The sequence below is a fragment of the Hippopotamus amphibius genome, chromosome 2, assembly GCF_030028045.1.
Source record: "Hippopotamus amphibius kiboko isolate mHipAmp2 chromosome 2, mHipAmp2.hap2, whole genome shotgun sequence".
NCBI classification, from domain to species: domain Eukaryota; kingdom Metazoa; phylum Chordata; class Mammalia; order Artiodactyla; family Hippopotamidae; genus Hippopotamus; species Hippopotamus amphibius.
The window spans coordinates 221,105,469-221,130,986 of NC_080187.1; the positions used below are offsets into that span (position 1 = coordinate 221,105,469).

General features: G+C 54.1%; 10 non-coding genes across 10 annotated transcripts; all 10 read right to left on the reverse strand.

Annotated features, from left to right (window-relative positions):
* Positions 1–1,794: 1,794 nt before the first annotated feature.
* LOC130846951 (small nucleolar RNA SNORD115) lies at positions 1,795–1,875 on the reverse strand. Its single transcript, XR_009051746.1, has one exon. It is a non-coding gene; the product is annotated as a small nucleolar RNA SNORD115 (small nucleolar RNA).
* Positions 1,876–4,382: 2,507 nt separating this feature from the next.
* LOC130847090 (small nucleolar RNA SNORD115) lies at positions 4,383–4,463 on the reverse strand. The gene has a single exon (XR_009051884.1). It is a non-coding gene; the product is annotated as a small nucleolar RNA SNORD115 (small nucleolar RNA).
* A 2,506-nt stretch (positions 4,464–6,969) lies between these two features.
* LOC130847037 (small nucleolar RNA SNORD115) lies at positions 6,970–7,050 on the reverse strand. The gene has a single exon (XR_009051832.1). It is a non-coding gene; the product is annotated as a small nucleolar RNA SNORD115 (small nucleolar RNA).
* A 2,491-nt stretch (positions 7,051–9,541) lies between these two features.
* On the reverse strand, positions 9,542–9,622 carry LOC130847350 (small nucleolar RNA SNORD115). The gene has a single exon (XR_009052115.1). It is a non-coding gene; the product is annotated as a small nucleolar RNA SNORD115 (small nucleolar RNA).
* A 2,504-nt stretch (positions 9,623–12,126) lies between these two features.
* LOC130847068 (small nucleolar RNA SNORD115) lies at positions 12,127–12,207 on the reverse strand. Its single transcript, XR_009051863.1, has one exon. It is a non-coding gene; the product is annotated as a small nucleolar RNA SNORD115 (small nucleolar RNA).
* Positions 12,208–14,717: 2,510 nt separating this feature from the next.
* Positions 14,718–14,798, reverse strand: LOC130846952 (small nucleolar RNA SNORD115). The gene has a single exon (XR_009051747.1). It is a non-coding gene; the product is annotated as a small nucleolar RNA SNORD115 (small nucleolar RNA).
* Positions 14,799–17,304: 2,506 nt separating this feature from the next.
* On the reverse strand, positions 17,305–17,385 carry LOC130846953 (small nucleolar RNA SNORD115). The gene has a single exon (XR_009051748.1). It is a non-coding gene; the product is annotated as a small nucleolar RNA SNORD115 (small nucleolar RNA).
* A 2,506-nt stretch (positions 17,386–19,891) lies between these two features.
* Positions 19,892–19,972, reverse strand: LOC130846954 (small nucleolar RNA SNORD115). The gene has a single exon (XR_009051749.1). It is a non-coding gene; the product is annotated as a small nucleolar RNA SNORD115 (small nucleolar RNA).
* A 2,506-nt stretch (positions 19,973–22,478) lies between these two features.
* LOC130846955 (small nucleolar RNA SNORD115) lies at positions 22,479–22,559 on the reverse strand. Its single transcript, XR_009051750.1, has one exon. It is a non-coding gene; the product is annotated as a small nucleolar RNA SNORD115 (small nucleolar RNA).
* A 2,506-nt stretch (positions 22,560–25,065) lies between these two features.
* Positions 25,066–25,146, reverse strand: LOC130846957 (small nucleolar RNA SNORD115). Its single transcript, XR_009051752.1, has one exon. It is a non-coding gene; the product is annotated as a small nucleolar RNA SNORD115 (small nucleolar RNA).
* Positions 25,147–25,518: the final 372 nt, after the last annotated feature.

Below are 25,518 nucleotides of genomic sequence, written 5' to 3' on the forward strand. Positions count from 1 at the left end.
GCAAGCGTGTGCTGGCCGATGTCACACTCGGCTTGTCCATGTGCACAACACCCAGACAATGAGGCCTTTATGTCCCTCACCGTGGACATTCACAGGAGCTGGAGGGAGCTCTCTTGGTAGGCAGTGGCTCCCGTAGAGGAAGGCCAGCCCAAGAGATGCCACAGGCCTGTATCTGTATGCAGAACCCATGAAAGGGCCTGTCTGAGTAAACTGGCCTATCTGAGGGCCCATGATCCCTCACAGAGACCTGGGAAACCCCATTCCAGCAAAGGACGTGCCCTTCAGCTCTCTCAAGAGCCAAGAGCAGCTAGCTGGCAAGTCCCTGATGAAGGGTCCTTGTTGCCTCTCACCACCTCCAGGCCTGGCCCCACATCCTCCCAACCAACACTTCTTGGAAGTCACTCAAGCACACCCCACAACTGACCATAAGCTCAGTCCATGCTCGTGCTCTGCCTCGACATGCACAGGGATCTGCGTGGTTGCTCCCCAGGGCAACACGTACTGAAATGGTGCCTCCATTTTCAGTCTTACTACACTTCAGGTCAATCGAGTTGAATTTCAAGACCCGCATTCCGATCTGGTGGATGGGGAGCCATGTCAAGCACTCCTCCTTGGGGAGCACAGAGATTCCCAAACAGGGCCAATTTCTTCTGTGGCAGCATTCCCTACTGTGGCCCGTGCAAGGCCACCAAACAACAGCCATGCAGCTACACCCTCCTCAGCCCACATCCCGGGACCACCCCTCCCCTTCAGGTCAACAGGGCCTCACGATGGACATGATAACGGGATGCCCAAGGGCTCTGCAAAGCCCTCATGGGGGAATGGACACCCAGAAGCCTTTTCTCCTCTGGAGGGGGCTCTCTGACAAACCAGTGGCTTCCGGAGAGGACGACCAACCCAGGAGAAGCTATGGTCCTGTGTATGCATGCAGACCCCATCAGAGGCCCCATTCGGATCAAGTGGCTCCAACAAAGCACCATGATCCCTCACAGAGTCCTGGCACAACCCCATTGAAGACCACGGCATGGCTTCCAGCCCTTGAAATAACCAGCAGCATCCTGCCTCCAAGCACCTGAGGATAGGCTCCTGCCTGCCTCTCACCATCTCTAGGCAGGGGGCATGAGCCTTCCCTACTGGCAGGATTTGGGAAGCCATAAAGCACACACCACAAGGGACCATTAACTCAGTTGGTGATCATACTCTGACGCTAGGTGCACAGAGGTCTCTAGAGATGTTCCGCCTGGGGCCAAGGAAGAAAACACTGCCTCGATGTGCTCTCTGACTAGAATACAGCTCTAATGAAGGCATGTGAGTGCACCAGATGTGAGCCCATAAATTTGGGGCAGCAGCAGACATTCCTCCTTGGTAGGCAGGAGGTTGCCAAAAGACTACCCTGTACTGGCTGCTGTGAGGGCGGCCAGCCCATAGTTCAAAATTCCCTGGGGCATATCGGTAGCAACCAAAAGAGGCACTCACTGCGGAACATTCTGGCTGTGGTGAGCCCATGCCAAGGCTTGGCCTGAAACACAAAATTCAAAGCAGAAAGGCTTAAGGATAGGCTCCACCCATGGCTTCAGAACATGTGGGCCCTGGCACTATGGAGCAGCATAGAAAACCACAGGTGGCAACACATCTTGGATATGTGGAAGCCTCCTACACTGGGAGGAGTCTCAAGGGATTTCCTCGAGCGAGAGGCTGCTCCAACACCCACACCCAAACCCACACACACACCCACACCCAGGGCTCTGCAATGGACCAAAAATGCAGGCCATCCTGCCCCTGGATCCCTCTGTTAGGCCTCAGCGTAATCCTATTGAGCATGATTTTTTGGTCATCAGCTCTCTTCAGGACCATATGAGTTCTCATCCTCGACCCAACTGAGGCCCTCCTCACTCACCTGCGCCCTGCCACATGTGAAGGCTTACCTCAGATGCTTCCTGGAAAGAAGGATGCCTGAAGGGATGTGCCATTCTGTCGAATCCACGTGCTGGGCCAAGGCTCATGGTGATTGCCCTAGGGAACATAGGCCAAACACAGATCTTCATTTCTCTGGGGACGATGGCTGCCAAGAGGTGAGAAGGACAGCTGTGAGAACTCCAACTCCATGCTAGATGCATTGGGGGACGTGTGTGCCACACGCTCATGCATCGAATGATGCTACAAGAAATACCTGCAGCAATACATCCAGGAACATAGGGCCCAAATGTACCTCCACGCAGAGACAGGAACACATAGCTGAAACGCATACAAACAGCTCCCTACATAGCTTCCTTCCTGCCTCCCTTCTTCCAGAATGCTCTAGCTCCCTCCCTTTCGACCCTCGTCCTTGGCTCACTCTCTCCATCCATCCATACTTACAAAAATGAAGGCATGAGTGGACAGGTGGATCAATGCCATCTTATGTACCTTAATACTGTGTCAGGGGCAGATGAAATAACCAGTACGTATATGTCTCCCCAGGGAAGGACTAGCCTCATGGATCCTCTAGTCAGCACAAGGCCTGGCACCAGGTCTGCTTGGTGGGGAAAACACTGGGGGCGTTTTTTGGGGGGAATGGAGACATTCCTCTGGGCCCGACCCTGGTGTGGGCAAGCGTGTGCTGGCCGATGTCACACTCGGCTTGTCCATGTGCACAACACCCAGACAATGAGGCCTTTATGTCCCACACAGTGGACATTCACAGGAGCTGGAGGGAGCTCTCTTGGTAGGCAGTGGCTCCCGTAGAGGAAGGCCAGCCCAAGAGATGCCACAGGCCTGTATCTGTATGCAGAACCCATGAAAGGGCCTGTCTGAGTAAACTGGCCTATCTGAGGGCCCATGATCCCTCACAGAGACCTGGGAAACCCCATTCCAGCAAGGGACCAGCCCTTCAGCTCTCACAAGAGCCAAGAGCATCTAGCTGCCAAGTCCCTGATGAAGGGTCCTTGTTGCCTCTCACCACCTCCAGGCCTGGCCCCACATCCTCCCAACCAACACTTCTTGGAAGTCACTCAAGCACACCCCACAACTGACCATAAGCTCTGTACATCCTCGTGCTCTGCCTCGACATGCACAGGGATATGCGTGGTTGCTCCCCAGGGCAACACGTACTGAAATGGTGCCTCCATTTTCAGTCTTACTACACTTCAGGTCAATCGAGTTGAATTTCAAGACCCGCATTCCGATCTGGTGGATGGGGAGCCATGTCAAGCATTCCTCCTTGGGGAGCACAGAGATTCCCAAACAGGGCCAATTTCTTCTGTGGCAGCATTCCCTACTGTGGCCCGTGCAAGGCCACCAAACAACAGCCATGCAGCTACACCCTCCTCAGCCCACATCCCGGGACCACCCCTCTCCTTCAGGTCAACAGGGCCTCACGATGGACATGATAACGGGATGCCCAAGGGCTCTGCAAAGCCCTCATGGGGGAATGGACACCCAGAAGACTTTTCTCATCTGGAGGGGGCTCTCTGACAAACCAGTGGCTTCCGGAGAGGACGACCAACCCAGGAGAAGCTATGGTCCTGTGTATGCATGCAGACCCCATCAGAGGCCCCATTCGGATCAAGTGGCTCCAACAAAGCACCATGATCCCTCACAGAGTCCTGGCACAACCCCATTGAAGACCACGGCATGGCTTCCAGCCCTTGAAATAACCAGCAGCATCCTGCTTCCAAGCACCTGAGGATAGGCTCCTGCCTGCCTCTCACCATCTCTAGGCAGGAGGCATGAGCCTTCCCTACTGGCAGGATTTGGGAAGCCATAAAGCACACACCACAAGGGACCATTAACTCAGTTGGTGATCATACTCTGACGCTAGGTGCACAGAGGTCTCTAGAGATGTTCCGCCTGGGGCCAAGGAAGAAAACACTGCCTCGATGTGCTCTCTGACTAGAATACAGCTCTAATGAAGGCATGTGAGTGCACCAGATGTGAGCCCATAAATTTGGGGCAGCAGAAGACATTCCTCCTTGGTAGGCAGGAGGTTGCCAAAAGACTACCCTGTACTGGCTGCTGTGAGGGCGGCCAGCCCATAGTTCAAAATTCTCTGGGGCCTATCGGTAGCAACCAAAAGAGCCACTCACTGCGGAACATTCTGGCTGTGGTGAGCCCATGCCAAGGCTTGGCCTGAAACACAAAATTCAAAGCAGAAAGGCTTAAGGAAAGACTCCACCCATGGCTTCAGAACATGTGGGCCCTGGCACTATGGAGCAGGATAGAAAACCACAGGTGGCAACACATCTTGGATATGTGGAATCCTCCTACACTGGGAGGAGTCTCAAGGGATTTCCTTGAGCGAGAGGCTGCTCCAACACCCACACCCACACCCACACACACACCCACACCCAGGGCTCTGCAATGGACCAAAAATGCAGGCCATCCTGCCCCTGGATCCCTCTTTTAAGCGTCAGCATAATCCTATTGAGCATGATTTTTTGGTCATCAGCTCTCTTCAGGACCATATGAGTTCTCATCCTCGACCCAACTGAGGCCCTCCTAACTCACCTGCGCCCTGCCACATGTGAAGGCTTACCTCAGATGCTTCCTGGAAAGAAGGATGCCTGAAGGGATGTGCCATTCTGTCGAATCCACGTGCTGGGCCAAGGCTCATGGTGATTGCCCTAGGGAACATAGGCCAAACACAGATCTTCATTTCTCTGGGGACGATGTCTGCCAAGAGGTGAGAAGGACAGCTGTGAGAACTCCAACTCCATGCTAGATGCATTGGGGGACGTGTGTGCCACACGCTCATGCATCGAATGATGCTACAAGAAATACCTGCAGCAATACATCCAGGAACATAGGGCCCAAAAGTACCTCCACGCAGAGACAGGAACACATAGCTGAAACGCATACAAACAGCTCCCTACATAGCTTCCTTCCTGCCTCCCTTCCTCCAGAATGCTCTAGCTCCCTCCCTTTCGACCCTCCTCCTTGGCTCACTCTCTCCATCCGTCCATACATACAAAGATGAAGGCATGAGTGGACAGGTGGATCAATGCCATCTTATGTACCTTAATACTGTGTCAGGGGCAGATGAAATAACCAGTACGTATATGTCTCCCCAGGGAAGGACTATCCTCATGGATCCTCTAGTCAACACAAGGCCTGGCACCAGGTCTGCTTGGTGGGGAAAACACTGGGGGCGTTTCTGGGGGGAATGGAGACATTCCTCTGGGCCCGACCCTGGTGTGGGCAAGCGTGTGCTGGCCGATGTCACACTCGGCTTGTCCATGTGCACAACACCCAGACAATGAGGCCTTTATGTCCCACACAGTGGACATTCACAGGAGCTGGAGGGAGCTCTCTTGGTAGGCAGTGGCTCCCGTAGAGGAAGGCCAGCCCAAGAGATGCCACAGGCCTGTATCTGTATGCAGAACCCATGAAAGGGCCTGTCTGAGTAAACTGGCCTATCTGAGGGCCCATGATCCCTCACAGAGACCTGGGAAACCCCATTCCAGCAAGGGACCAGCCCTTCAGCTCTCACAAGAGCCAAGAGCATCTAGCTGCCAAGTCCCTGATGAAGGGTCCTTGTTGCCTCTCACCACCTCCAGGCCTGGCCCCACATCCTCCCAACCAACACTTCTTGGAAGTCACTCAAGCACACCCCACAACTGACCATAAGCTCAGTCCATCCTCGTGCTCTGCCTCGACATGCACAGAGATCTGCGTGGTTGCTCCCCAGGGCAACACGTAATGAAATGGTGCCTCCATGGTCAGTCTTACTACACTTCAAGTCAATCGAGTTGAATTTCAAGACCCGCATTCCGATCTGGTGGATGGGGAGCCATGTCAAGCATTCCTCCTTGGGGAGCACAGAGATTCCCAAACAGGGCCAATTTCTTCTGTGGCAGCATTCCCTACTTTGGCCCGTGCAAGGCCACCAAACAACAGCCATGCAGCTACACCCTCCTCAGCCCACATCCTGGGACCACCCCTCCCCTTCAGGTCAACAGGGCCTCACGATGGACATGATAACGGGATGCCCAAGGGCTCTGCAAAGCCCTCATGGGGGAATGGACACCCAGCAGCCTTTTCCCCTCTGGAGGGGGCTCTCTGACAAACCAGTGGCTTCCGGAGAGGACGACCAATCCAGGAGAAGCTATGGTCCTGTGTATGCATGCAGACCCCATCAGAGGCCCCATTCGGATCAAGTGGCTCCAACAAAGCCCCATGATCCCTCACAGAGTCCTGGCACAACCCCATTGAAGACCACGGCATGGCTTCCAGCCCTTGAAATAACCAGCAGCATCCTGCTTCCAAGCACCTGAGGATAGGCTCCTGCCTGCCTCTCACCATCTCTAGGCAGGGGGCATGAGCCTTCCCTACTGGCAGGATTTGGGAAGCCATAAAGCACACACCACAAGGGACCATTCCCTCAGTTGGTGATCATACTCTGACGCTAGGTGCACAGAGGTCTCTAGAGATGTTCCGCCTGGGGCCAAGGAAGAAAACACTGCCTCGATGTGCTCTCTGACTAGAATACAGCTCTAATGAAGGCATGTGAGTGCACCAGATGTGAGCCCATAAATTTGGGGCAGCAGAAGACATTCCTCCTTGGTAGGCAGGAGGTTGCCAAAAGACTACCCTGTACTGGCTGCTGTGAGGGCGGCCAGCCCATAGTTCAAAATTCTCTGGGGCCTATCGGTAGCAACCAAAAGAGCCACTCACTGCGGAACATTCTGGCTGTGGTGAGCCCATGCCAAGGCTTGGCCTGAAACACAAAATTCAAAGCAGAAAGGCTTAAGGAAAGACTCCACCCATGGCTTCAGAACATGTGGGCCCTGGCACTATGGAGCAGGATAGAAAACCACAGGTGGCAACACATCTTGGATATGTGGAATCCTCCTACACTGGGAGGAGTCTCAAGGGATTTCCTTGAGCGAGAGGCTGCTCCAACACCCACAACCACACCCACACACACACCCACACCCAGGGCTCTGCAATGGACCAAAAATGCAGGCCATCCTGCCCCTGGATCCCTCTGTTAGGCCTCAGCGTAATCCTATTGAGCATGATTTTTTGGTCATCAGCTCTCTTCAGGACCATATGAGTTCTAATCATCAACCCAACTGAGGCCCTCCTCACTCACCTGCGCCCTGCCACATGTGAAGGCTTACCTCAGATGCTTCCTGGAAAGAAGGATGCCTGAAGGGATGTGCCATTCTGTCGAATCCACGTGCTGGGCCAAGGCTCATGGTGATTGCCCTAGGGAACATAGGCCAAACACAGATCTTCATTTCTCCGGGGACGATGGCTGTCAAGAGGTGAGAAGGACAGCTGTGAGAACTCCAACTCCATGCTAGATGCATTGGGGGACGTGTGTGCCACACGCTCATGCATCGAATGATGCTACAAGAAATACCTGCAGCAATACATCCAGGAACATAGGGCCCAAATGTAGCTCCACGCAGAGACAGGAACACATAGCTGAAACGCATACAAACAGCTCCCTACATAGCTTCCTTCCTGCCTCCCTTCCTCCATAATGCTCTAGCTCCTTCCCTTTCGACCCTCGTCCTTGGCTCACTCCCTCCATCCATCCATACTTACAAAGATGAAGGCATGAGTGGACAGGTGGATCAATGCCATCTTATGTACCTTGATATTGTGTCAGGGGCAGATGAAATAACCAGTACCTATATGTCTCCCCAGGGAAGGACTAGCCTCATGGATCCTCCAGGCAGCACAAGGCCTGGCACCAGGGCTGCTTGGCGCGGAAAACACTGGGGGTGTGTCTGGGGGAATGGAGACATTCCTCTGGGCCCCACCCTGGTGTGGGCAAGCGTGTGCTGGCCGATGTCACACTCGGCTTCTCCATGTGCACAACACCCAGACAATGAGGCCTTTATGTCCCACACAGTGGACATTCACAGGAGCTGGAGGGAGCTCTCTTGGTAGGCAGTGACTCCCGTAGAGGATGGCCAGCCCAAGAGATGCCACAGGCCTGTATCTGTATGCAGAACCGATGAAAGGGCCTGTCTGAGAAAACTGGCCTATCTGAGGGCCCATGATCCCTCACAGAGACCTGGGAAACCCCATTCCAGCAAGGGACGTGCCCTTCAGCTCTCTCAAGAGCCAAGAGCAGCTAGCTGCCAAGTCCCTGATGAAGGGTCCTTGTTGCGTCTCACCACCGCCAGGCCTGGACCCACATCCTCCCAACCAACACTTCTTGGAAGTCACTCAAGCGCACCCCACAACTGTCCATAAGCTCAGTCCATCCTCGTGCTCTGCCTCGACATGCACAGAGATCTGCGTGGTTGCTCCCCAGGGCAACACGTAATGAGATGGTGCCTCCATGGTCAGCTTTACTACACTTCAGGTCAATCGAGTTGAATTTCAAGACCCGCATTCCGATCTGGTGGATGGGGAGCCACATCAAGCATTCCTCCTTGGGGAGCACAGAGATTCCCAAACAGGGCCAATTTCTTCTGTGGCAGCATTCCCTACTGTGGCCCGTGCAAGGCCACCAAACAACAGCCATGCAGCTACACCCTCCTAGGCCACATCCCGGGACCACCCCTCCCCTTCAGGTCAACAGGGCCTCACGATGGACATGATAACGGGATGCCCAAGGGCTCTGCAAAGCCTTCATGGGGGAATGGACACCCAGAAGCCTTTTCTCCTCTGGAGTGGGTCTCTGACAAACCAGTGGCTTCCGGAGAGGACGACCAACCCAGGAGAAGCTATGGTCCTGTGTATGCATGCAGACCCCATCAGAGGCCCCATTCGGATCAAGTGGCTCCAACAAAGCACCATGATCCCTCACAGAGTCCTGTCACAACCCCATTGAAGACCACGGCATGGCTTCCAGCCCTTGAAATAACCAGCAGCATCCTGCCTCCAAGCACCTGAGGATGGGCTCCTGCCTGCCTCTCACCATCTCTAGGCAAGGGGCATGAGCCTTCCATACTGACAGGATTTGGGAAGCCATAAAGCACACACCACAAGGGACCATTCCCTCAGTTGGGGATCATACTCTGGCGGTAGGTGCACAGAGGTCTCTAGAGATGTTCCGCCTGGAGCCAAGGAAGAAAACACTGCCTCGATGTGCTCTCTGACTGGAATACAGCTGTAATGAAGGCAGGTGAGTGCACCAGATGTGAGCCCATAAATTTGGGGCAGCAGCAGACATTCCTCCTTGGTAGGCAGGAGGTTGCCAAAAGACTACCCTGTACTGGCTGCTGTGAGGGCGGCCAGCCCATAGTTCAAAATTCTCTGGGGCCTATCGGTAGCAACCAAAAGAGCCACTCACTGCGGAACATTCTGGCTGTGGTGAGTCCATTCCAAGGCTTGGCCTGAAACACAAAATTCAAAGCAGAAAGGCTTAAGGAAAGACTCCACCCATGGCTTCAGAACATGTGGGCCCTGGCACTATGGAGCAGGATAGAAAACCACAATTGGCAACACATCTTGGATATGTGGAATCCTCCTACACTGGGAGGAGTCTCAAGGGATTTCCTCGAGCGAGAGTCTGCTCCAACACCCACACACACACCCACACCCAGGGCTCTGCAATGGACCAACAATGCAGGCCATCCTGCCCCTGGATCCCTCTGTTAGGCCTCAGCGTAATCCTATTGAGCATGATTTTTTGGTCATCAGCTCTCTTCAGGACCATATGAGTTCTCATCATCGACCCAACTGAGGCCCTCCTCACTCACCTGCGCCCTGCCACATGTGAAGGCTTACCTCAGATGCTTCCTGGAAAGAAGGATGCCTGAAGGGATGTGCCATTCTGTCGAATCCACGTGCTGGGCCAAGGCTCATGGTGATTGCCCTAGGGAACATAGGCCAAACACAGATCTTCATTTCTCTGGGGACGTTGGCTGCCAAGAGGTGAGAAGGACAGCTGTGAGAACTCCAACTCCATGCTAGATGCATTGGGGGATGTGTGTGCCACACGCTCATGCATCGAATGATGCTACAAGAAATACCTGCAGCAATATATCCAGGAACATAGGGCCCAAATGTACCTCCACGCAGAGACAGGAACACATAGCTGAAACGCATACAAACAGCTCCCTACAGAGCTTCCTTCCTGCCTCCCTTCTTCCAGAATGCTCTAGCTCCCTCCCTTTCGACCCTCGTCCTTGGCTCACTCCCTCCATCCATCCATACTTACAAAGATGAAGGCATGAGTGGACAGGTGATCAATGCCATCTTATGTACCTTAATACTGTGTCAGGGGCAGATGAAAGAACCAGTACGTATATGTCTCCCCAGGGAAGGACTAGCCTCATGGATCCTCCAGGCAGCACAAGGCCTGGCACCAGGTCTGCTTGGCGGGGAAAACACTGGGGGTGTGTCTGGGGGAATGGAGACATTCCTCTGGGCCCGACCCTGGTGTGGGCAAGCGTGTGCTGGCCGATGTCACACTCGGCTTGTCCATGTGCACAACACCCAGACAATGAGGCCTTTATGTCCCTCACCGTGGACATTCACAGGAGCTGGAGGGAGCTCTCTTGGTAGGCAGTGGCTCCCGTAGAGGAAGGCCAGCCCAAGAGATGCCACAGGCCTGTATCTGTATGCAGAATCCATGAAAGGGCCTGTCCGAGACAACTGGCCTATCTGAGGGCCCATGATCCCTCACAGAGACCTGGGAAACACCATTCCTGCAAGGGACCTGCCCTTCAGCTCTCACAAGAGCCAAGAGCATCTAGCTGCCAAGTCCCTGATGAAGGGTCCTTGTTGCGTCTCACCACCTCCAGGCCTGGCCCTACATCTTCCCAACCAACACTTCTTGGAAGTCACTCAAGCACACCCCACAACTGACCATAAGCTCCGTACATCCTCGTGCTCTGCCTCGACATGCACAGAGATCTGCGTGGTTGCTCCCCAGGGCAACACGTAATGAAATGGTGCCTCCATGCTCAGTCTTACTACACTTCAGGTAAATCGAATTGAATTTCAAGGCCCGCATTCTGATCTGGTGGATGGGGAGCCACGCCAAGCATTCCTCCTTGGAGACCACAGAGATTCCCAAACAGGGCCAATTTCTTCTGTGGCAGAATTCCCTACTGTGGCCCGTGCAAGGCCACCAAACAACAGCCATGCAGCTACACCCTCCTCAGCCCACATCCCGGGACCACCCCTCCCCTTCAGGTCAACAGGGCCTCACGATGGACATGATAACGGGATGCCCAAGGGCTCTGCAAAGCCTTCATGGGGGAATGGACACCCAGAAGCCTTTTCTCCTCTGGAGGGGGCTCTCTGACAAACCAGTGGCTTCCGGAGAGGACGACCAACCCAGGAGAAGCTATGGTCTTTTGTATCCATGCAGACCCCATCAGAGGCCCCAATCGGATCAAGTGGCTCTAACAAAGCACCATGATCCCTCACAGAATCCTGGCACAACCCCATTGAAGACCACGGCATGTCTTCCAGCCCTTGAAATAACCAGCAGCATCCTGCCTCCAAGCACCTGAGGATGGGCTCCTGCCTGCCTCTCACCATCTCTAGGCAGGGGGCATGAGCCTTCCCTACTGACAGGTTTTGGGAAGCCATAAAGCACACACCACAAGGGACCATTCCCTCAGTTGGTGATCATACTCTGGCGCTAGGTGCACAGAGGTCTCTAGAGATGTTCAGCCTGGGGCCAAGGAAGAAAACACTGCCTCGATGTGCTCTCTGACTAGAATACAGCTCTAATGAAGGCATGTGAGTGCACCAGATGTGAGCCCATAAATTTGGGGCAGCAGAAGACATTCCTCCTTGGTAGGCAGGAGGTTGCCAAAAGACTACCCTGTACTGGCTGCTGTGAGGGCGGCCAGCCCATAGTTCAAAATTCTCTGGGGCCTATCGGTAGCAACCAACAGAGCCACTCACTGCGAAACATTCTGGCTATGGTGAGTCCATTCCAAGGCTTGTCCTGAAACACAAAATTCAAAGCAGAAAGGCTTAAGGAAACACTCCACCCATGGCCCCAGAACATGTGGGCCCTGGAACTATGGAGCAGGATAGAAAACCAAAGGTGGCAACACATCTTGGATATGTGGAAGCCTGCTACACTCGGAGGAGTCTCAAGGGATTTCCTCGAGCGAGAGGCTGCTCCAACACCCACACCCACACCCACACCCACACCCACACCCAGGGCTCTGCAATGGACCAAAAATGCAGGCCATCCTGCCCCTGGATCCCTCTGTTATACCTCAGCGTAATCCTATTGAGCATGATTTTTTGGTCATCAGCTCTCTTCAGGACCATATGAGTTCTCATCATCGACCCAACTGAGGCCCTCCTCACTCACCTGCGCCCTGCCACATGTGAAGGCTTACCTCAGATGCTTCCTGGAAAGAAGGATGCCTGAAGGGATGTGCCATTCTGTCGAATCCACGTGCTGGGCCAAGGCTCATGGTGATTGCCCTAGGGAACATAGGCCAGACACACATCTTCATTTCTCTGGGGATGATGTCTGCCAAGAGGTGAGAAGGACAGCTGTCAGAACACCAACTCCATGCTAGATGCATTGGGGGATGTGTGTGCCACACGCTCATGCATCGAATGATGCTACAAGAAATACCTGCAGCAATATATCCAGGAACATAGGGCCCAAATGTACCTCCACGCAGAGACAGGAACACATAGCTGAAACGCATACAAACAGCTCCCTACAGAGCTTCCTTCCTGCCTCCCTTCCTCCAGAATGCTCTAGCTCCCTCCCTTTCGACCCTCGTCCTTGGCTCACTCCCTCCATCCATCCATACTTACAAAAATGAAGGCATGAGTGGACAGGTGGTCAATGCCATCTTATGTACCTTAATACTGTGTCAGGGGCAGATGAAAGAACCAGTACCTATATGTCTCCCCAGGGAGGGACTAGCCTCATGGATCCTCCAGGCAGCACAAGGCCTGGCACCAGGTCTGCTTGGCGGGGAAAACACTGGGGGTGTGTCTGGGGGAAAGGAGACATTCCTCTGGGCCCGACCCTGGTGTGGGCAAGCGTGTGCTGGCCGATGTCACACTTGGCTTGTCCATGTGCACAACACCCAGACAATGAGGCCTTTATGTCCCACACAGTGGACATTCACAGGAGCTGGAGGGAGCTCTCTTGGTAGGCAGTGACTCCCGTAGATGAAGGCCAGCCCAAGAGATGCCACAGGCCTGTATCTGTATGCAGAACCCATGAAAGGGCCTGTCTGAGAAAACTGGCCTATCTGAGGGCCCATGATCCCTCACAGAGACCTGGGAAACCCCATTCCAGCAAGGGACCAGCCCTTCAGCTCTCACAAGAGCCAAGAGCATCTAGCTGCCAAGTCCCTGATGAAGGGTCCTTGTTGCCTCTCACCACCTCCAGGCCTGGCCCCACATCCTCCCAACCAACACTTCTTGGAAGTCACTCAAGCACACCCCACAGCTGACCATAAGCTCAGTCCATCCTCGTGCTCTGCCTCGACATGCACAGAGATCTGCGTGGTTGCTCCCCAGGGCAACACGTAATGAAATGGTGCCTCCATGGTCAGTCTTTCTACACTTCAGGTCAATCGAGTTGAATTTCACGGCCCGCATTCCGATCTGGTGGATGGGGAGCCACGTCAAGCATTCCTCCTTGGGGACCACAGAGATTCCCAAACAGGGCCAATTTCTTCTGTGGCAGCATTCCCTACTGTGGCCCGTGGAAGGCCACCAAACAACGGCCATGCAGCTACACCCTCCTCAGCCCTCATCCCTGGACCACCCCTCCCCTTCAGGTCAACAGGGCCTCACGATGGACATGATAACGGGATGCCCAAGGGCTCTGCAAAGCCTTCATGGGGGAATGGACACCCAGAAGCCTTTTCTCCTCTGGAGGGGGCTCTCTGACAAACCAGTGGCTTCCGGAGAGGACGACCAACCCAGGAGAAGCTATGGTCCTGTGTATGCATGCAGACCCCATCAGAGGCCCCATTCGGATCAAGTGGCTCCAACAAAGCACCATGATCCCTCACAGAGTCCTGGCACAACCCCATTGAAGACCACGGCATGGCTTCCAGCCCTTGAAATAACCAGCAGCATCCTGCTTCCAAGCACCTGAGGATAGGCTCCTGCCTGCCTCTCACCATCTCTAGGCAGGGGGCATGAGCCTTCCCTACTGGCAGGTTTTGGGAAGCCATAAAGCACACACCACAAGGGACCATTCCCTCAGTTTGTGATCATACTCTGGCGCTAGGTGCACAGAGGTCTCTAGAGATGTTCCGCTTGGGGCCAAGGAAGAAAACACTGCCTCGATGTGCTCTCTGACTAGAATACAGCTGTAATGAAGGCAAGTGAGTCCACCAGATGTGAGCCCATAAATTTGGGGCAGCAGCAGACATTCCTCCTTGGTAGGCAGGAGGTTGCCAAAAGACTACCCTGTACTGGCTGCTGTGAGGGCGGCCAGCCCATAGTTCAAAATTCTCTGGGGCCTATCGGTAGCAACCAAAAGAGCCACTCACTGCGGAACACTCTGGCTGTGGTGAGTCCATTCCAAGGCTTGGCCTGAAACACAAAACTCAAAGCAGAAAGGCTTAAGGAAAGACTCCACCCATGGCCTCAGAACATGTGAGCCCTGGCACTAGGGAGCAGGATAGAAAACCAAAGGTGGCAATACATCTTGGATATGTGGAAGCCTCCTACGCTCGGAGGAGTATCAAAGGATTTCCTAGAGGGAGAGGCTGCTCCAACACCCACACCCACACCCACAAACGTACCCACACCCACACCCAGGGCTCTGCAATGGACCAAAAATGCAGGCCATCCTGCCCCTGGATCCCTCTGTTAGGCCTCAGCGTAATCCTATTGAGCATGATTTTTTGGTCATCAGCTCTCTTCAGGACCATATGAGTTCTCATCCTCGACCCAACTGAGGCCCTCCTCACTCACCTGCGCCCTGCCACATGTGAAGGCTTACCTCAGATGCTTCCTGGAAAGAAGGATGCCTGAAGGGATGTGCCATTCTGTCGAATCCACGTGCTGGGCCAAGGCTCATGGTGATTGCCCTAGGGAACATAGGCCAAACACAGATCTTCATTTCTCTGGGGACGATGGCTGCCAAGAGGTGAGAAGGACAGCTGTGAGAACTCCAACTCCATGCTAGATGCATTGGGGGACGTGTGTGCCACATGCTCATGCATCGAATGATGCTACAAGAAATACCTGCAGCAATACATCCAGGAACATAGGGCCCAAATGTACCTCCACGCAGAGACAGGAACACATAGCTGAAACGCATACAAACAGCTCCCTACATAGCTTCCTTCCTGCCTCCCTTCCTCCAGAATGCTCTAGCTCCCTCCCTTTCGACCCTCGTCCTTGGCTCACTCCCTCCATCCATCCATACATACAAAGATGAAGGCATGAGTGGACAGGTGGATCAATGCCATCTTATGTACCTTAATACTGTGTCAGGGGCAGATGAAAGAACCAGTACGTATATGTCTCCCCAGGGAAGGACTAGCCTCATGGATCCTCTAGTCAGCACAAGGCCTGGCACCAGGTCTGCTTGGTGGGGAAAACACTGGGGGCGTTTCTGGGGGGAATGGAGACATTCCTCTGGGCCCGACCCTGGTGTGGGCAAGCGTGTGCTGGCCGATGTCACACTCGGCTTGTCCATGTGCACAACACCCAGACAATGAGGCCTTTATGTCCCACACAGTGGACATTCACAGGAGCTGGAGGGAGCTCTCTTGGTAGGCAGTGGCTCCCGTAGAGGAAGGCCAGCACAAGAGATGCCACAGGCCTCTATCTGTATGCAGAACCCATGAAAGGGCCTGTCTGAATAAACTGGCCTATCTGAAGGCCCATGATCCCTCACAGAGACCTGGGAAACCCCATTCCAGCAAGGGACCAGCCCTTCAGCTCTCACAAGAGCCAAGAGCATCTAGCTGCCAAGTCCCTGATGAAGGGTCCTTGTTGCCTCTCACCACCTCCAGGCCTGGCCCCACATCCTCCCAACCAACACTTCTTGGAAGTCACTCAAGCACACCCCACAACTGACCATAAGCTCAGTACATCCTCGTGCTCTGCCTCGACATGCACAGAGATCTGCGTGGTTGCTCCCCAGGGCAACACGTAATGAAATGGTGCCTCCATGCTCAGTCTTACTACACTTCAGGTCAATCGAGTTGAATTTCAAGACCCGCATTCCGATCTGGTGGATGGGGAGCCATGTCAAGCATTCCTCCTTGGGGACCACAGAGATTCCCAAACAGGGCCAATTTCTTCTGTGGCAGCATTCCCTACTGTGGCCCGTGCAAGGCCACCAAACAACAGCCATGCAGCTACACCCTCCTCAGCCCGCATCCCGGGACCACCCCTCCCCTTCAGGTCAACAGGGCCTCACGATGGACATGATAACGGGATGCCCAAGGGCTCTGCAAAGCCTTCATGGGGGAATGGACACCCAGAAGCCTTTTCTCCTCTGGAGGGGGCTCTCTGACAAACCAGTGGCTTCCGGAGAGGACGACCAACCCAGGAGAAGCTATGGTCCTGTGTATGCATGCAGACCCCATCAGAGGCCCCATTCGGATCAAGTGGCTCCAACAAAGCACCATGATCCCTCACAGAGTCCTGGCACAACCCCATTGAAGACCACGGCATGGCTTCCAGCCCTTGAAATAACCAGCAGCATCCTGCTTCCAAGCACCTGAGGATAGGCTCCTGCCTGCATCTCACCATCTCTAGGCAGGGGGCATGAGCCTTCCCTACTGGCAGGTTTTGGGAAGCCATAAAGCACACACCACAAGGGACCATTCCCTCAGTTGGTGATCATACTCTGACGCTAGGTGCACAGAGGTCTCTAGAGATGTTCCGCCTGGGGCCAAGGAAGAAAACACTGCCTCGATGTGCTCTCTGACTAGAATACAGCTGTAATGAAGGCAAGTGAGTCCACCAGATGTGAGCACATAAATTTGGGGCAGCAGCAGACATTCCTCCTTGGTAGGCAGGAGGTTGCCAAAAGACTACCCTGTACTGGCTGCTGTGAGGGCGGCCAGCCCATAGTTCAAAATTCTCTGGGGCCTATCGGTAGCAACCAAAAGAGGCACTCACTGCGGAACATTCTGGCTGTGGTGAGCCCATGCCAAGGCTTGGCCTGAAACACAAAATTCAAAGCAGAAAGGCTTAAGGAAAGACTCCACCCATGGCTTCAGAACATGTGGGCCCTGGCACTATGGAGCAGGATAGAAAACCACAGGTGGCAACACATCTTGGATATGTGGAATCCTCCTACACTGGGAGGAGTCTCAAGGGATTTCCTCGAGCGAGAGGCTGCTCCAACACCCACACCCAAACCCACACACACACCCACACCCAGGGCTCTGCAATGGACCAAAAATGCAGGCCATCCTGCCCCTGGATCCCTCTGTTAGGCCTCAGCGTAATCCTATTGAGCATGATTTTTTGGTCATCAGCTCTCTTCAGGACCATATGAGTTCTCATCCTCGACCCAACTGAGGCCCTCCTCACTCACCTGCGCCCTGCCACATGTGAAGGCTTACCTCAGATGCTTCCTGGAAAGAAGGATGCCTGAAGGGATGTGCCATTCTGTCGAATCCACGTGCTGGGCCAAGGCTCATGGTGATTGCCCTAGGGAACATAGGCCAAACACAGATCTTCATTTCTCTGGGGACGATGGCTGCCAAGAGGTGAGAAGGACAGCTGTGAGAACTCCAACTCCATGCTAGATGCATTGGGGCACGTGTGTGCCACACGCTCATGCATCGAATGATGCTACAAGAAATACCTGCAGCAATACATCCAGGAACATAGGGCCCAAATGTACCTCCACGCAGAGACAGGAACACATAGCTGAAACGCATACAAACAGCTCCCTACATAGCTTCCTTCCTGCCTCCCTTCCTCCAGAATGCTCTAGCTCCCTCCCTTTCGACCCTCGTCCTTGGCTCACTCTCTCCATCCATCCATGCATACAAAGATGAAGGCATGAGTGGACAGGTGGATCAATGCCATCTTATGTACCTTAATACTGTGTCAGGGGCAGATGAAAGAACCAGTACGTATATGTCTCCCCAGGGAAGGACTAGCCTCATGGATCCTCTAGTCAGCACAAGGCCTGGCACCAGGTCTGCTTGGTGGGGAAAACACTGGGGGTGTTTCTGGGGGGAATGGAGACATTCCTCTGGGCCCGACCCTGGTGTGGGCAAGCGTGTGCTGGCCGATGTCACACTCGGCTTGTCCATGTGCACAACACCCAGACAATGAGGCCTTTATGTCCCACACAGTGGACATTCAAAGGAGCTGGAGGGAGCTCTCTTGGTAGGCAGTGGCTCCCGTAGAGGAAGGCCAGCCCAAGAGATGCCACAGGCCTCTATCTGTATGCAGAACCCATGAAAGGGCCTGTCTGAGTAAACTGGCCTATCTGAAGGCCCATGATCCCTCACAGAGACCTGGGAAACCCCATTCCAGCAAGGGACCAGCCCTTCAGCTCTCACAAGAGCCAAGAGCATCTAGCTGCCAAGTCCCTGATGAAGGGTCCTTGTTGCCTCTCACCACCTCCAGGCCTGGCCCCACATCCTCCCAACCAACACTTCTTGGAAGTCACTCAAGCACACCCCACAACTGACCATAAGCTCAGTACATCCTCGTGCTCTGCCTCGACATGCACAGAGATCTGCGTGGTTGCTCCCCAGGGCAACACGTAATGAAATGGTGCCTCCATGCTCAGTCTTACTACACTTCAGGTCAATCGAGTTGAATTTCAAGACCCGCATTCCGATCTGGTGGATGGGGAGCCATGTCAAGCATTCCTCCTTGGGGACCACAGAGATTCCCAAACAGGGCCAATTTCTTCTGTGGCAGCATTCCCTACTGTGGCCCGTGCAAGGCCACCAAACAACAGCCATGCAGCTACACCCTCCTCAGCCCCCATCCCGGGACCACCCCTCCCCTTCAGGTCAACAGGGCCTCACGATGGACATGATAACGGGATGCCCAAGGGCTCTGCAAAGCCTTCATGGGGGAATGGACACCCAGAAGCCTTTTCTCCTCTGGAGGGGGCTCTCTGACAAACCAGTGGCTTCCGGAGAGGACGACCAACCCAGGAGAAGCTATGGTCCTGTGTATGCATGCAGACCCCATCAGAGGCCCCATTCGGATCAAGTGGCTCCAACAAAGCACCATGATCCCTCACAGAGTCCTGGCACAACCCCATTGAAGACCACGGCATGGCTTCCAGCCCTTGAAATAACCAGCAGCTTCCTGCTTCCAAGCACCTGAGGATAGGCTCCTGCCTGCATCTCACCATCTCTAGGCAGGGGGCATGAGCCTTCCCTACTGGCAGGTTTTGGGAAGCCATAAAGCACACACCACAAGGGACCATTCCCTCAGTTGGTGATCATACTCTGACGCTAGGTGCACAGAGGTCTCTAGAGATGTTCCGCCTGGGGCCAAGGAAGAAAACACTGCCTCGATGTGCTCTCTGACTAGAATACAGCTGTAATGAAGGCATGTGAGTGCACCAGATGTGAGCCCATAAATTTGGGGCAGCAGCAGACATTCCTCCTTGGTAGGCAGGAGGTTGCCAAAAGACTACCCTGTACTGGCTGCTGTGAGGGCGGCCAGCCCATAGTTCAAAATTCTCTGGGGCCTATCGGTAGCAACCAAAAGAGCCACTCATTGCGGAACATTCTGGCTGTGGTGAGCCCATGCCAAGGCTTGGCCTGAAACACAAAATTCAAAGCAGAAAGGCTTAAGGAAAGACTCCACCCATGGCTTCAGAACATGTGGGCCCTGGCACTATGGAGCAGGATAGAAAACCACAGGTGGCAACACATCTTGGATATGTGGAATCCTCCTACACTGGGAGGAGTCTCAAGGGATTTCCTCGAGCGAGAGGCTGCTCCAACACCCACACCCAAACCCACACACACACCCACACCCAGGGCTCTGCAATGGACCAAAAATGCAGGCCATCCTGCCCCTGGATCCCTCTGTTAGGCCTCAGCGTAATCCTATTGAGCATGATTTTTTGGTCATCAGCTCTCTTCAGGACCATATGAGTTCTCATCCTCGACCCAACTGAGGCCCTCCTCACTCACCTGCGCCCTGCCACATGTGAAGGCTTACCTCAGATGCTTCCTGGAAAGAAGGATGCCTGAAGGGATGTGCCATTCTGTCGAATCCACGTGCTGGGCCAAGGCTCATGGTGATTGCCCTAGGGAACATAGGCCAAACACAGATCTTCATTTCTCTGGGGACGATGTCTGCCAAGAGGTGAGAAGGACAGCTGTGAGAACTCCAACTCCATGCTAGATGCATTGGGGGACGTGTGTGCCACACGCTCATGCATCGAATGATGCTACAAGAAATACCTGCAGCAATACATCCAGGAACATAGGGCCCAAATGTACCTCCACGCAGAGACAGGAACACATAGCTGAAACGCATACAAACAGCTCCCTACATAGCTTCCTTCCTGCCTCCCTTCCTCCAGAATGCTCTAGCTCCCTCCCTTTCGACCCTCGTCCTTGGCTCACTCCCTCCATCCATCCATACATACAAAGATGAAGGCATGAGTGGACAGGTGGATCAATGCCATCTTATGTACCTTAATACTGTGTCAGGGGCAGATGAAAGAACCAGTACGTATATGTCTCCCCAGGGAAGGACTAGCCTCATGGATCCTCTAGTCAGCACAAGGCCTGGCACCAGGTCTGCTTGGTGGGGAAAACACTGGGGGTGTTTCTGGGGGGAATGGAGACATTCCTCTGGGCCCGACCCTGGTGTGGGCAAGCGTGTGCTGGCCGATGTCACACTCGGCTTGTCCATGTGCACAACACCCAGACAATGAGGCCTTTATGTCCCACACAGTGGACATTCAAAGGAGCTGGAGGGAGCTCTCTTGGTAGGCAGTGGCTCCCGTAGAGGAAGGCCAGCCCAAGAGATGCCACAGGCCTCTATCTGTATGCAGAACCCATGAAAGGGCCTGTCTGAGTAAACTGGCCTATCTGAAGGCCCATGATCCCTCACAGAGACCTGGGAAACCCCATTCCAGCAAGGGACCAGCCCTTCAGCTCTCACAAGAGCCAAGAGCATCTAGCTGCCAAGTCCCTGATGAAGGGTCCTTGTTGCCTCTCACCACCTCCAGGCCTGGCCCCACATCCTCCCAACCAACACTTCTTGGAAGTCACTCAAGCACACCCCACAACTGACCATAAGCTCAGTCCATCCTCGTGCTCTGCCTCGACATGCACAGAGATCTGCGTGGTTGCTCCCCAGGGCAACACGTAATGAAATGGTGCCTCCATGCTCAGTCTTACTACACTTCAGGTCAATCGAGTTGAATTTCAAGACCCGCATTCCGATCTGGTGGATGGGGAGCCATGTCAAGCATTCCTCCTTGGGGACCACAGAGATTCCCAAACAGGGCCAATTTCTTCTGTGGCAGCATTCCCTACTGTGGCCCGTGCAAGGCCACCAAACAACAGCCATGCAGCTACACCCTCCTCAGCCCCCATCCTGGGACCACCCCTCCCCTTCAGGTCAACAGGGCCTCACGATGGACATGATAACGGGATGCCCAAGGGCTCTGCAAAGCCTTCATGGGGGAATGGACACCCAGAAGCCTTTTCTCCTCTGGAGGGGGCTCTCTGACAAACCAGTGGCTTCCGGAGAGGACGACCAACCCAGGAGAAGCTATGGTCCTGTGTATGCATGCAGACCCCATCAGAGGCCCCATTCGGATCAAGTGGCTCCAACAAAGCACCATGATCCCTCACAGAGTCCTGGCACAACCCCATTGAAGACCACGGCATGGCTTCCAGCCCTTGAAATAACCAGCAGCTTCCTGCTTCCAAGCACCTGAGGATAGGCTCCTGCCTGCATCTCACCATCTCTAGGCAGGGGGCATGAGCCTTCCCTACTGGCAGGTTTTGGGAAGCCATAAAGCACACACCACAAGGGACCATTCCCTCAGTTGGTGATCATACTCTGACGCTAGGTGCACAGAGGTCTCTAGAGATGTTCCGCCTGGGGCCAAGGAAGAAAACACTGCCTCGATGTGCTCTCTGACTAGAATACAGCTGTAATGAAGGCATGTGAGTGCACCAGATGTGAGCCCATAAATTTGGGGCAGCAGCAGACATTCCTCCTTGGTAGGCAGGAGGTTGCCAAAAGACTACCCTGTACTGGCTGCTGTGAGGGCGGCCAGCCCATAGTTCAAAATTCTCTGGGGCCTATCGGTAGCAACCAAAAGAGCCACTCATTGCGGAACATTCTGGCTGTGGTGAGCCCATGCCAAGGCTTGGCCTGAAACACAAAATTCAAAGCAGAAAGGCTTAAGGAAAGACTCCACCCATGGCTTCAGAACATGTGGGCCCTGGCACTATGGAGCAGGATAGAAAACCACAGGTGGCAACACATCTTGGATATGTGGAATCCTCCTACACTGGGAGGAGTCTCAAGGGATTTCCTCGAGCGAGAGGCTGCTCCAACACCCACACCCAAACCCACACACACACCCACACCCAGGGCTCTGCAATGGACCAAAAATGCAGGCCATCCTGCCCCTGGATCCCTCTGTTAGGCCTCAGCGTAATCCTATTGAGCATGATTTTTTGGTCATCAGCTCTCTTCAGGACCATATGAGTTCTCATCCTCGACCCAACTGAGGCCCTCCTCACTCACCTGCGCCCTGCCACATGTGAAGGCTTACCTCAGATGCTTCCTGGAAAGAAGGATGCCTGAAGGGATGTGCCATTCTGTCGAATCCACGTGCTGGGCCAAGGCTCATGGTGATTGCCCTAGGGAACATAGGCCAAACACAGATCTTCATTTCTCTGGGGACGATGGCTGCCAAGAGGTGAGAAGGACAGCTGTGAGAACTCCAACTCCATGCTAGATGCATTGGGGGACGTGTGTGCCACATGCTCATGCATCGAATGATGCTACAAGAAATACCTGCAGCAATACATCCAGGAACATAGGGCCCAAATGTACCTCCACGCAGAGACAGGAACACATAGCTGAAACGCATACAAACAGCTCCCTACATAGCTTCCTTCCTGCCTCCCTTCCTCCAGAATGCTCTAGCTCCCTCCCTTTCGACCCTCGTCCTTGGCTCACTCCCTCCATCCATCCATACATACAAAGATGAAGGCATGAGTGGACAGGTGGATCAATGCCATCTTATGTACCTTAATACTGTGTCAGGGGCAGATGAAAGAACCAGTACGTATATGTCTCCCCAGGGAAGGACTAGCCTCATGGATCCTCTAGTCAGCACAAGGCCTGGCACCAGGTCTGCTTGGTGGGGAAAACACTGGGGGCGTTTCTGGGGGAAATGGAGACATTCCTCTGGGCCCGACCCTGGTGTGGGCAAGCGTGTGCTGGCCGATGTCACACTCGGCTTGTCCATGTGCACAACACCCAGACAATGAGGCCTTTATGTCCCACACAGTGGACATTCACAGGAGCTGGAGGGAGCTCTCTTGGTAGGCAGTGGCTCCCGTAGAGGAAGGCCAGCACAAGAGATGCCACAGGCCTCTATCTGTATGCAGAACCCATGAAAGGGCCTGTCTGAATAAACTGGCCTATCTGAAGGCCCATGATCCCTCACAGAGACCTGGGAAACCCCATTCCAGCAAGGGACCAGCCCTTCAGCTCTCACAAGAGCCAAGAGCATCTAGCTGCCAAGTCCCTGATGAAGGGTCCTTGTTGCCTCTCACCACCTCCAGGCCTGGCCCCACATCCTCCCAACCAACACTTCTTGGAAGTCACTCAAGCACACCCCACAACTGACCATAAGCTCAGTCCATCCTCGTGCTCTGCCTCGACATGCACAGAGATCTGCGTGGTTGCTCCCCAGGGCAACACGTAATGAAATGGTGCCTCCATGCTCAGTCTTACTACACTTCAGGTCAATCGAGTTGAATTTCAAGACCCGCATTCCGATCTGGTGGATGGGGAGCCATGTCAAGCATTCCTCCTTGGGGACCACAGAGATTCCCAAACAGGGCCAATTTCTTCTGTGGCAGCATTCCCTACTGTGGCCCGTGCAAGGCCACCAAACAACAGCCATGCAGCTACACCCTCCTCAGCCCGCATCCCGGGACCACCCCTCCCCTTCAGGTCAACAGGGCCTCACGATGGACATGATAACGGGATGCCCAAGGGCTCTGCAAAGCCTTCATGGGGGAATGGACACCCAGAAGCCTTTTCTCCTCTGGAGGGGGCTCTCTGACAAACCAGTGGCTTCCGGAGAGGACGACCAACCCAGGAGAAGCTATGGTCCTGTGTATGCATGCAGACCCCATCAGAGGCCCCATTCGGATCAAGTGGCTCCAACAAAGCACCATGATCCCTCACAGAGTCCTGGCACAACCCCATTGAAGACCACGGCATGGCTTCCAGCCCTTGAAATAACCAGCAGCATCCTGCTTCCAAGCACCTGAGGATAGGCTCCTGCTTGCCTCTCACCATCTCTAGGCAGGGGGCATGAGCCTTCCCTACTGGCAGGTTTTGGGAAGCCATAAAGCACACACCACAAGGGACCATTCCCTCAGTTGGTGATCATACTCTGACGCTAGGTGCACAGAGGTCTCTAGAGATGTTCCGCCTGGGGCCAAGGAAGAAAACACTGCCTCGATGTGCTCTCTGACTAGAATACAGCTCTAATGAAGGCAAGTGAGTCCACCAGATGTGAGCCCATAAATTTGGGGCAGCAGCAGACATTCCTCCTTGGTAGGCAGGAGGTTGCCAAAAGACTACCCTGTACTGGCTGCTGTGAGGGCGGCCAGCCCATAGTTCAAAATTCTCTGGGGCCTATCGGTAGCAACCAAAATAGGCACTCACTGCGGAACATTCTGGCTGTGGTGAGCCCATGCCAAGGCTTGGCCTGAAACACAAAATTCAAAGCAGAAAGGCTTAAGGAAAGACTCCACCCATGGCTTCAGAACATGTGGGCCCTGGCACTATGGAGCAGGATAGAAAACCAAAGGTGGCAAAACATCTTGGATATGTGGAAGCCATCTACACTGGGAGGAGTCTCAAGGGATTTCCTCGAGCGAGAGGCTGCTCCAACACCCACACCCAAACCCACACACACACCCACACCCAGGGCTCTGCAATGGACCAAAAATGCAGGCCATCCTGCCCCTGGATCCCTCTGTTAGGCCTCAGCGTAATCCTATTGAGCATGATTTTTTGGTCATCAGCTCTCTTCAGGACCATATGAGTTCTCATCCTCGACCCAACTGAGGCCCTCCTCACTCACCTGCGCCCTGCCACATGTGAAGGCTTACCTCAGATGCTTCCTGGAAAGAAGGATGCCTGAAGGGATGTGCCATTCTGTCGAATCCACGTGCTGGGCCAAGGCTCATGGTGATTGCCCTAGGGAACATAGGCCAAACACAGATCTTCATTTCTCTGGGGACGATGGCTGCCAAGAGGTGAGAAGGACAGCTGTGAGAACTCCAACTCCATGCTAGATGCATTGGGGGACGTGTGTGCCACATGCTCATGCATCGAATGATGCTACAAGAAATACCTGCAGCAATACATCCAGGAACATAGGGCCCAAATGTACCTCCACGCAGAGACAGGAACACATAGCTGAAACGCATA